The sequence below is a fragment of the Zea mays genome, chromosome 6 (genome assembly GCF_902167145.1).
Source record: "Zea mays cultivar B73 chromosome 6, Zm-B73-REFERENCE-NAM-5.0, whole genome shotgun sequence".
NCBI classification, from domain to species: Eukaryota; Viridiplantae; Streptophyta; class Magnoliopsida; order Poales; family Poaceae; genus Zea; species Zea mays.
Window position 1 is genome coordinate 23,226,049 of NC_050101.1, and position 10,000 is coordinate 23,236,048.

Here is a 10,000-nt window from a genome sequence, read left to right on the forward strand (position 1 = left end):
ATCTCATACATGCGCCAAGAAGACAACATATACAATAACAGAGTGTATAGAGATAAATGTCATAAAACATCAGAGTATTTATTACATAGCAGAAGACTTATTACAAAATAAAAGAATAAATATAAAACGAACTAAGGATCGTCGGCGCCAATGTCGACTGAGAAACGCCACCTAGATCAGAACATACTCCTCGCCTTGTGGCTCCTCCTGAACCACCTGTTCTTCTCCTGTGGGGGGGTGTGAGACAGCAAGAGTGAGCTCACATACGTTCATCGCTCAACAAGTTGTGGGGAATAATGTGGCATGAACTCACCAAAGGTGGGAGTTCATGAAGTGTAAGGCTGAACAATGAAATAGAGGCTGAAGCTGAGCATTGCTTTTAAGTTGGTCAAAATTTTATTAGCAGTTACTAAGTATAAGTAAATACCAAACCATTATAATAATAAGTAAAAGTAATAATAAAATAATCCCAAATGCAATGAAATGACAGGTTAAGTTTAAGTTCCATAGATTAATCATGTGAGTGTCCGAGCCGCTCATGACCGTGAGCACGGCTAGTATACCAGTTTTACACTCTGCAGAGGTTGCGCATCTTTACCCACAAGTCGTGTTACCCATTTGCCACAGAGTTGATCAGACTCCATACACCTCTACCAAGGAAGCGAGGCAGGGTACCACTACGAGGCCTTTACAAAGTTCCACTAGCTTCAGACTACCCGCTACAGTTTATAGGAAGCTCCAGTGCAGGGTTCTTGCCTGACCGCCATCGCAGCAAAAATCAACCCAAGGACCTCCCTACACTGACCACTCCCCTACTGCCCTTGCCCCTTTCAGGTAAGGCAGCCCTCCACTAGCTTTCCTAGTTAATCAGCCAAGGGCATCCCATTATACCCTTGTGGTAGCACTGTTTTCCCGGGTGGTTCTCCATGTTCCCATTAACATAATGATCTTATCATGAATAATAATAATAAACAGATAATAAAAAGTATAAAAATGAGTGATAAATATCTTTATACCCAAAGCCACATAAAGCAATAGCATGTACTACCCAAAAATTTAGTAGTAAAACCAGTGGTGAAACAAGGTATAAAGATAGTCAAAATCTAGGGTATCCTATTGGGTCCCATCAAAATTATCCTATGCAGATCATTATGAATAATAAGAACATGAATGGGTAAAAGAAGTGATCAAGGGCACAACTTGCCTTCAATGAGCTCCTGCTCAGCTATCTCTACTTGCTAAACCTCAGATTCCACAGTGGCTTGCTTGTCTACTCGCATCAGCACAATACATACATAACATAGCATAAATTAACATCACATCAAACATGCAAATAGAATATACAGTAATAAACTAGACATTAAAATAAGATCACAGGAACTGGAATCATTAAATTTGGAGTTATAGATTTCAAGTTATGGATTTTCTAATGTTTTATGTGCTTAATACAAGATTAAGTGAAAGAATAATGTTAATGTGTTTGTCATGTCAGAACAGAGGCACTTATGGGTAGACAATATTATTACAAAAATTTAGGAATTGGAATGGATCGATTTGGAGTTCATATGCATTTTCTATGAATTATACAAATTATATGAATTGTTTTTATATTAAAAACTCATTTCCTAATTCATTTTCTTGATTTTATAACGCTCTGGATGGGGCCTCAATTCCAAGAAACAGCAGGGGTCTCGGTGTAAGTGTTTCCAAGACTCAGAAAATCCTGGCGTGGACGGCGGGTTCTATTATCTAAAAGTATAAGGTCTCTTTTGAATAAGTGCCGAAGCGAAGGGGTATGGGGTGATATAGGCCGTCGGATTAGAAATCCAAGGCCCAGATCAGATCCAGCCTTAAGTGAACCGGTACGCTTTGCCCTTGGTTGGATCATGATCCAACGGTTCTGATTTAAATAAATGTGAGCGCATCAGGGATCGTCCGATCAGATTTATACGGCTCGGATTTAAAAACCCCTGCGATCGCCTCGGCTTGCCCGATCGCGATCGAACGGTCTGCATTCACCCAGACCTGATCCGCCCCCAATCTAATCTACACCGTTCAAACAACATCGTACGACACCTACACTTTCTTCCTCGTCGACCAGCGCCCAGGCATGGCGGCGAAATAGGACTCCGTGACGGCGCCTCGCCGCCGAGCGCTGGCACCCCGATTTGGTGTCCAAAAACCTAATCCGAAGAGCACTACATGAAGAGGAGAGTAGAGCAGAGAGTGGGGAGGTTGTTTTACCTCGTATTTGAAACGATAGCGACGCCGCCACGTGGTTGCGCGGTCCGCAGACTCTCGGTGAGGAATTCCCAAAATCACCAGCCGCCAAACCCCCGCCGCGAGGCCACCGACGATCCAGGCGAGCGTCCGCGATCACCCGTAGAATCCCGAGCGCTTCACCCCTCTCGTCGGTGGTAATTACGTCGATGGCAGAACTCAATTCCCAATTTCCAATCCCGGCTCTCCGGCGACAACAGCTCACGGCACTCAGGGGTTTGTGATTGCGGCGGCGGTCTAATGGTCTAGGGTACAAAGGCATGCGACTTCCTTAAATCCTCCCCGAGGTCGGCGAGCTAAGGGGAGCGGCACCCGATTCCTGCGGCGACACATGCGCACGAAGGGAGGAGATCCGACATGCGAGCGGAGGTGGAGAAGCCGTTGCTGACACCCGGGTACCACCAACCAGAGAGAGCAAGAGAGCAGCAGAGGGAGCGACTGACGAGAGGGCCCCACCTGTCGGCGCGGATGCGACTTGGGCTGGCGTTAGGTACCTGGGCCGCGCGGCTTGAGTTCGGGAGTGGGCCAAAAAGGGATGTTGAGGCCCAGTTAGGGGTTTTATTCATTTTTTTTACTTTCTCTTTTCCTTTCTCTCTTAATTTTCTTAATTTCGAATCCCCATTTGAATTTCAAACTTGAGGTGAATTTGTACTTAGATTAATTATTCACCTTGAAAATACTAGTGTGGTATTTGCTCATTTATGATTTTATTTTGCATTTTCATGGTATTTCCTTCTCCTTCTCCATTTAAATCTCAAATTCAAATCTAGGGTTCAACCCAAATCCTCTACTCAGTGTAATATATTTATCCATGTTATTTTGTTTTGAATGCACAAACAAAAATCCAATATGATGCAATGATTTATTTGTGTCTTAGTAAGGATTTACTCATTTTTAAACATGATCAGTCACATGTGATGATAAATAATGGTCACCAAATATTGAGATCAACACTATTTTCATGGTTTACATATTTAGGTATTACAAATCCTACCCCCCTTAAAAATAATCTTGTCCTCGAGATTTAAGATGAACTAGGGAAAAGATGGGGAAAATATATGTGAAGATCTTCTTCTCTCTCCCAAGTAGCTTCATCTTCACCGTGGTGACTCCATTGTACCTTGCACATCTTAATCACCTTATTTCTTGTAACTCGAGTCAAAGTGTCCAAAATCTTGATGGGATACTCAACATAAGTTAGATCATCTTGAACACTAAGGTCTTCCATTGGTAGTTGCTCCTCAGGTACCCTGAGGCACTTCTTTAGCTGGGACACATGAAACACGTCATGTACATCTGACAGGTGATCGGGTAGCTCTAGTTGATATGCAACTTCTCCCACTCGCTTTAAGATCAAGAAAGGTCCAATGAAGCGAGGGGACAACTTCCCTTTAACTTTAAATCTCCTCATACCACGAAGTGGTGACACCTTCAGATACACGTGATCACCCTTCTTAAACTCCAGTAGTCTCCTTCTATTATCAGCATAGCTCTTTTGCCTGGATTGTGCAATTCTCAAATTTTCTCTTATCATTCGAACTTGTTCTTCTGCCTCTTGTATAAGTTCAGGCCCAAAGAACTGTCTTTCACCAGTTTGATCCCAATACAGTGGTGTCCTGCACTTTCTGCCATACAGAGCCTCAAATGGTGACATCTTCAAACTGGCCTGGTAGCTATTATTATAAGAAAACTCAGCATAGGGTAAGCTCTTCTCCCAACTGCCACCATGCTTGAGAGCACAAGCTCTTAACATATCTTCCAGCACTTGATTAGTCCTCTCTGTCTGTCCATCAGTCTGAGGATGGTAGGCTGAACTAAAATTCAACTTTGTATCCAAGCTCTCATGCAACTTCTTCCAAAATCGAGAAGTAAACTGTGATCCTCGATCAGACACGATCTTCTTAGGCACTCCATGTAAACAAACTATCCGAGTCATATACAATTCTGCTAGCTTGGCTCCCGTGTAATTAGTCCTCACAGGTATAAAATGAGCCACTTTGCTCAATCTGTCCACAATTACCCAAATAGAGTCATATCCTGCTGGAGTGCGGGGTAGTCCAACAATAAAATCCATACCAATTTCTTCCCATTTCCACTCGGGTATCTTCAATGGGTGCAATAATCCAGCTGGTCGTTGATGTTCGGCCTTGACTCTTTGACATACATCACACTTAGCCACATGTGCAGCAACATCTCTTTTCAGTCCATACCACCAATACTTTTGCTTCAAATCTTGATACATCTTAGTGCTACCAGGGTGGATAGAGTAATCAGAATCATGAGCTTCTTTCAGTATAGTCTCACGGAGGTTATCGATCTCTGGAACACATATCCGATCTTTGAACCATATAGTACCTTGCTCATCCTCCGTGAATTCTGGAACTCGACCTTCCGTAATCAGATCCTTAATCTCTTGAATTTTAGCATCACCAACCTGACCTTTATGAATCTCTTGCTCCAAGGTAGGTTCCAACTCAATGGTAACTCCTTCAGTGTGAGTAACAATTCCCAAATTGAGTCTCTCAAAGTCTTTTGCTAATTCATCGGGTAGCTGGACGACAAAAGCGGAGTGAACATGCTCTTTCCGACTCAAGGCATCTGCAACCAAATTCGCCTTGCCCGGGTGATAGTGAATCTCCAAATCATAATCCTTGATGAGCTCCAACCAACAACGTTGTCTGAGGTTGAGATCCTTCTAAGTGAATATATACTTCAAACTCTTATGATCCGTGTATACTTGGCACTTAGTTCCCATAATGTAATGTCTCCAAATCTTAAGAGCATGCACAATTGCTGCCAGCTCTAAGTCATGAGTGGGATAGTTTAGTTCATGTTTCCGCAACTGACGAGACGCATAGGCCATCACATGACCTTCTTGCATAAGCACACATCCCAATCCTTGGCCACATGCATCACAATAAATGTCAAATCCCTTCTGCAGATCTGGCATAACCAACACTAGTGGTGACATCAATCTCTCCTTCAATTGATCAAAGCTAACTTGGCACTTCTCGTCTCACTTAAATTCTCTTCCTTTCTCCAAAAGCGATGTCATAGGCTTAGCAATCTTAGAGAATCCTTCAATAAATCTCCGATAATATCCTGCAAGTCCCAAGAAACTCCGAATCTCCGTAACTGTAGTGGGCACTCTCCACTCCATAATCTCCTTCACTTTAGCAGGATCCACTGCTATTCCTCCATTAGAAATAATATGACCAAGGAATGGCACATTGTCAATCCAAAACTCACACTTGCTGAACTTAGCGTAGAGTTGATTATCTCGTAGCTTCTGTAGCACCAACCTTAGGTGTTGTTCATGATCACTTTCATTCTTAGAATAGATAAGAATATCGTCGATAAACACCACGACGAATCTGTCCAAATACTCCATAAACACCTTATTCATCAAATTCATGAAATAAGCTGGTGCATTGGTTAATCCAAAAGACATAACAGTGAACTCATATAATCCATATCAGGTTGAGAAAGCCGTCTTAGGAATATCTGATGGTCTAATCCTCATCTGATGGTATCCCGATCGGAGATCAATCTTCGAGAACACTCTAGCACCTCTCATCTGATCAAACAAATCCTCAATACGGGGTAATGGACACTTGTTCTTCATAGTGACATCATTAAGAGATCTATAGTCCACACACATCCTTTGCAATCCATATTTCTTCTGTACAAACAAAACCGGTGCTCGACAAGGTGAAGACTCGGACGAATGTACCCAGCCTCTTGCAACTCCGTTAAGTGCTTCTTGAGTTCTTTTAACTCTTCTACAGACATCCTATATGGCCGTTTAGAAATAGGAGCAGTTCCAGGTAAGAGATCTATGACAAACTCAACTTCCGTATCTGGTGGCATCCCTGGCAACTCCTCGGGAAAGACATCCGGAAAATCCTTAACCAAACGGATGTTGTCACCAACAAACTTCCCATTGACTAAGGATGCCGCTAGTTTGGTGGCGGTAGTTACTGCAACATCAACTTCAAACCTTTCTTCTTTGGGACTGGTGAGTTCTACGGTTCACTTAGCACAGTGTATATACTGCCTTTGCCTTTCTTAACCATGACATACCAAGGATCACGTCTATAGTGCTCTCTTCTAACACTATAGGGGTAGTTCATCTGGGTTAGTAATACAGGGTAAGAAAGGAAGAATTGTAGACAAGGCGAGTAATTACGAGAAATGTTACTGCAGGGGATTTATTAGCTAAGTAGATTAGTGTGTTATCCACTAAAGCTAATACATTACCTTATGGTGGTACATGCTAAGATGCCCGTCTATACTATTTCAATCAATCAAAGAAGCAAATCAGACATTGATCATCAGAACAATCAACCAAGATTTTTTTTAAAATAGAGAAAATAGTTTTGGTTTGGTCTTAGGCCTCCTATCTCTTAAAAATGTCATAGGGGTAGGGATTCCAAGGTGTGAAATCCGTCTTGTGTTGGAGTAGAAAAGGTAAGAATGATCAGAGTAGAACAGTAGAAGGTGAGACAGGATCAAGATAAGATAAGAAAGAATCAGAGTAAGGTAAGTAGGTAAGGGTTTTGTCCATTTCTATCTAGGTTTCGTCCTATAGTCAACATTTCCTCTGATACCACTTCTGTAACACCCGGTTTTAAGGAACAAAGCTGGGTGCATCTCATACATGCGCTAAGAAGACAACATATACAATAACAGAGTGTATAGAGATAAATGTCATAAAACATCAGAGTATTTATTACATAGCGGAAGACTTATTACAAAATAAAAGAATAAATATAAAACGAACTAAGGATCGTCGGCGCCAATGTCGACTGAGAAACGCCACCTAGATCAGAACATACTCCTCGCCTTGTGGCTCCTCCTGAACCACCTGTTCTTCTCCTGTGGGGGGGTGTGAGACAGCAAGAGTGAGCTCACATACGTTCATCGCTCAACAAGTTGTGGGGAATAATGTGGCATGAACTCACCAAAGGTGGGAGTTCATGAAGTGTAAGGCTGAACAATGAAATAGAGGCTGAAGCTGAGCATTGCTTTTAAGTTGGTCAAAATTTTATTAGCAGTTACTAAGTATAAGTAAATACCAAACCATTATAATAATAAGTAAAAGTAATAATAAAATAATCCCAAATGCAATGAAATGACAGGTTAAGTTTAAGTTCCATAGATTAATCATGTGAGTGTCCGAGCCGCTCATGACCGTGAGCACGGCTAGTATACCAGTTTTACACTCTGCAGAGGTTGCGCATCTTTACCCACAAGTCGTGTTACCCATTTGCCACAGAGTTGATCAGACTCCATACACCTCTACCAAGGAAGCGAGGCAGGGTACCACTACGAGGCCTTTACAAAGTTCCACTAGCTTCAGACTACCCGCTACAGTTTATAGGAAGCTCCAGTGCAGGGTTCTTGCCTGACCGCCATCGCAGCAAAAATCAACCCAAGGACCTCCCTACACTGACCACTCCCCTACTGCCCTTGCCCCTTTCGGGTAAGGCAGCCCTCCACTAGCTTTCCTAGTTAATCAGCCAAGGGCGTCCCATTATACCCTTGTGGTAGCACTGTTTTCCCGGGTGGTTCTCCATGTTCCCATTAACATAATGATCTTATCATGAATAATAATAATAAACAGATAATAAAAAGTATAAAAATGAGTGATAAATATCTTTATACCCAAAGCCACATAAAGCAATAGCATGTACTACCCAAACATTTAGTAGTAAAACCAGTGGTGAAACAAGGTATAAAGATAGTCAAAATCTAGGGTATCCTATTGGGTCCCATCAAAATTATCCTATGCAGATCATTATGAATAATAAGAACATGAATGGGTAAAAGAAGTGATCAAGGGCACAACTTGCCTTCAATGAGCTCCTGCTCAGCTATCTCTACTTGCTGAACCTCAGATTCCTCAGTGGCTTGCTCGTCTACTCGCATCAACACAATACATACATAACATAGCATAAATTAACATCACATAAAACATGCAAATAGAATATACAGTAATAAACTAGACATTAAAATAAGATCACAGGAACTGGAATCATTAAATTTGGAGTTATAGATTTTAAGTTATGGATGTTCTAATGTTTTATGTGCTTAATACAAGATTAAGTGAAAGAATAATGTTAATGTGTTTGTCATGTCAGAACAGAGGCACTAATGGGTAGACAATATTATTACAAAAATTTAGGAACTGGAATGGATCGATTTGGAGTTCATATGCATTTTCTATGAATTATACAAATTATATGAATTGTTTTTATATTAAAAACTCATTTCCTAATTCATTTTCTTGATTTTATAACGCTCTGGACGGGGCCTCAATTCCAGGAAATAGCAGGGGTCTCGGTGTAAGTGTTTCCAAGACTCAGAAAATCCTGGCGTGGACGGCGGGTTCTATTATCTAAAAGTATAAGGTCTCTTTTGAATAAGTGCCGAAGCGAAGGGGTATGGGGTGATATAGGCCGTCGGATTAGAAATCCAAGGCCCAGATCAGATCCAGCCTTAAGTGAACCGGTACGCTTTGCCCTTGGTTGGATCATGATCCAACGGTTCTGATTTAAATAAATGTGAGCGCATCAGGGATCGTCCGATCAGATTTATACGGCTCGGATTTAAAAACCCCTGCGATCGCCTCGGCTTGCCCGATCGCGATCGAACGGTCTGCATTCACCCAGACCTGATCCGCCCCCGATCTAATCTACACTGTTCAAACAACATCGTACGGCACCTACACTTTCTTCCTCGTCGACCAGCGCCCAGGCATGGCGGCGAAATAGGACTCCGTGACGGCGCCTCGCCGCCGAGCGCTGGCACCCCGATTTGGTGTCCAAAAACCTAATCCGAAGAGCACTACATGAAGAGGAGAGTAGAGCAGAGAGTGGGGAGGTTGTTTTACCTCGTATTTGAAACGATAGCGACGCCGCCACGTGGTTGCACGGTCCGCAGACTCTCGGTGAGGAATTCCCAAAATCACCAGCCGCCAAACCCCCGCCGCGATGCCACCGACGATCCAGGCGAGCGTCCGCGATCACCCGTAGAATCCCGAGCGCTTCACCCCTCTCGTCGGTGGTAATTACATCGATGGCGGAACTCAATTCCCAATTTCCAATCCCGGCTCTCCGGCGACAACAACTCACGGCACTCAGGGGTTTGTGATTGCGGCGGCGGTCTAATGGTCTAGGGTACAAAGGCATGCGACTTCCTTAAATCCTCCCCGAGGTCGGCGAGCTAAGGGGAGCGGCACCCGATTCCTGCGGCGACACATGCGCATGAAGGGAGGAGATCCGACATGCGCGCGGAGGTGGAGAAGCCGTTGCTGACACCCGGGTACCACCAACCAGAGAGAGCAAGAGAGCAGCAGAGGGAGCGACTGACGGGAGGGCCCCACCTGTCGGCGCGGATGCGACTTGGGCTGGCGTTAGGTACCTGGGCCGCGCGGCTTGAGTTCGGGAGTGGGCCAAAAAGGGATGTTGAGGCCCAGTTAGGGGTTTTATTCATTTTTTTACTTTCTCTCTTAATTTTCTTAATTTCGAATCCCCATTTGAATTTCAAACTTGAGGTGAATTTGTACTTAGATTAATTATTCACCTTGAAAATACTAGTGTGGTATTTGCTCATTTATGATTTTATTTTGTATTTTCATGGTATTTCCTTCTCCTTCTCCATTTAAATCTCAAATTCAAATCTAGGGTTCAACCCAAATCCTCTACTCAATGTAATA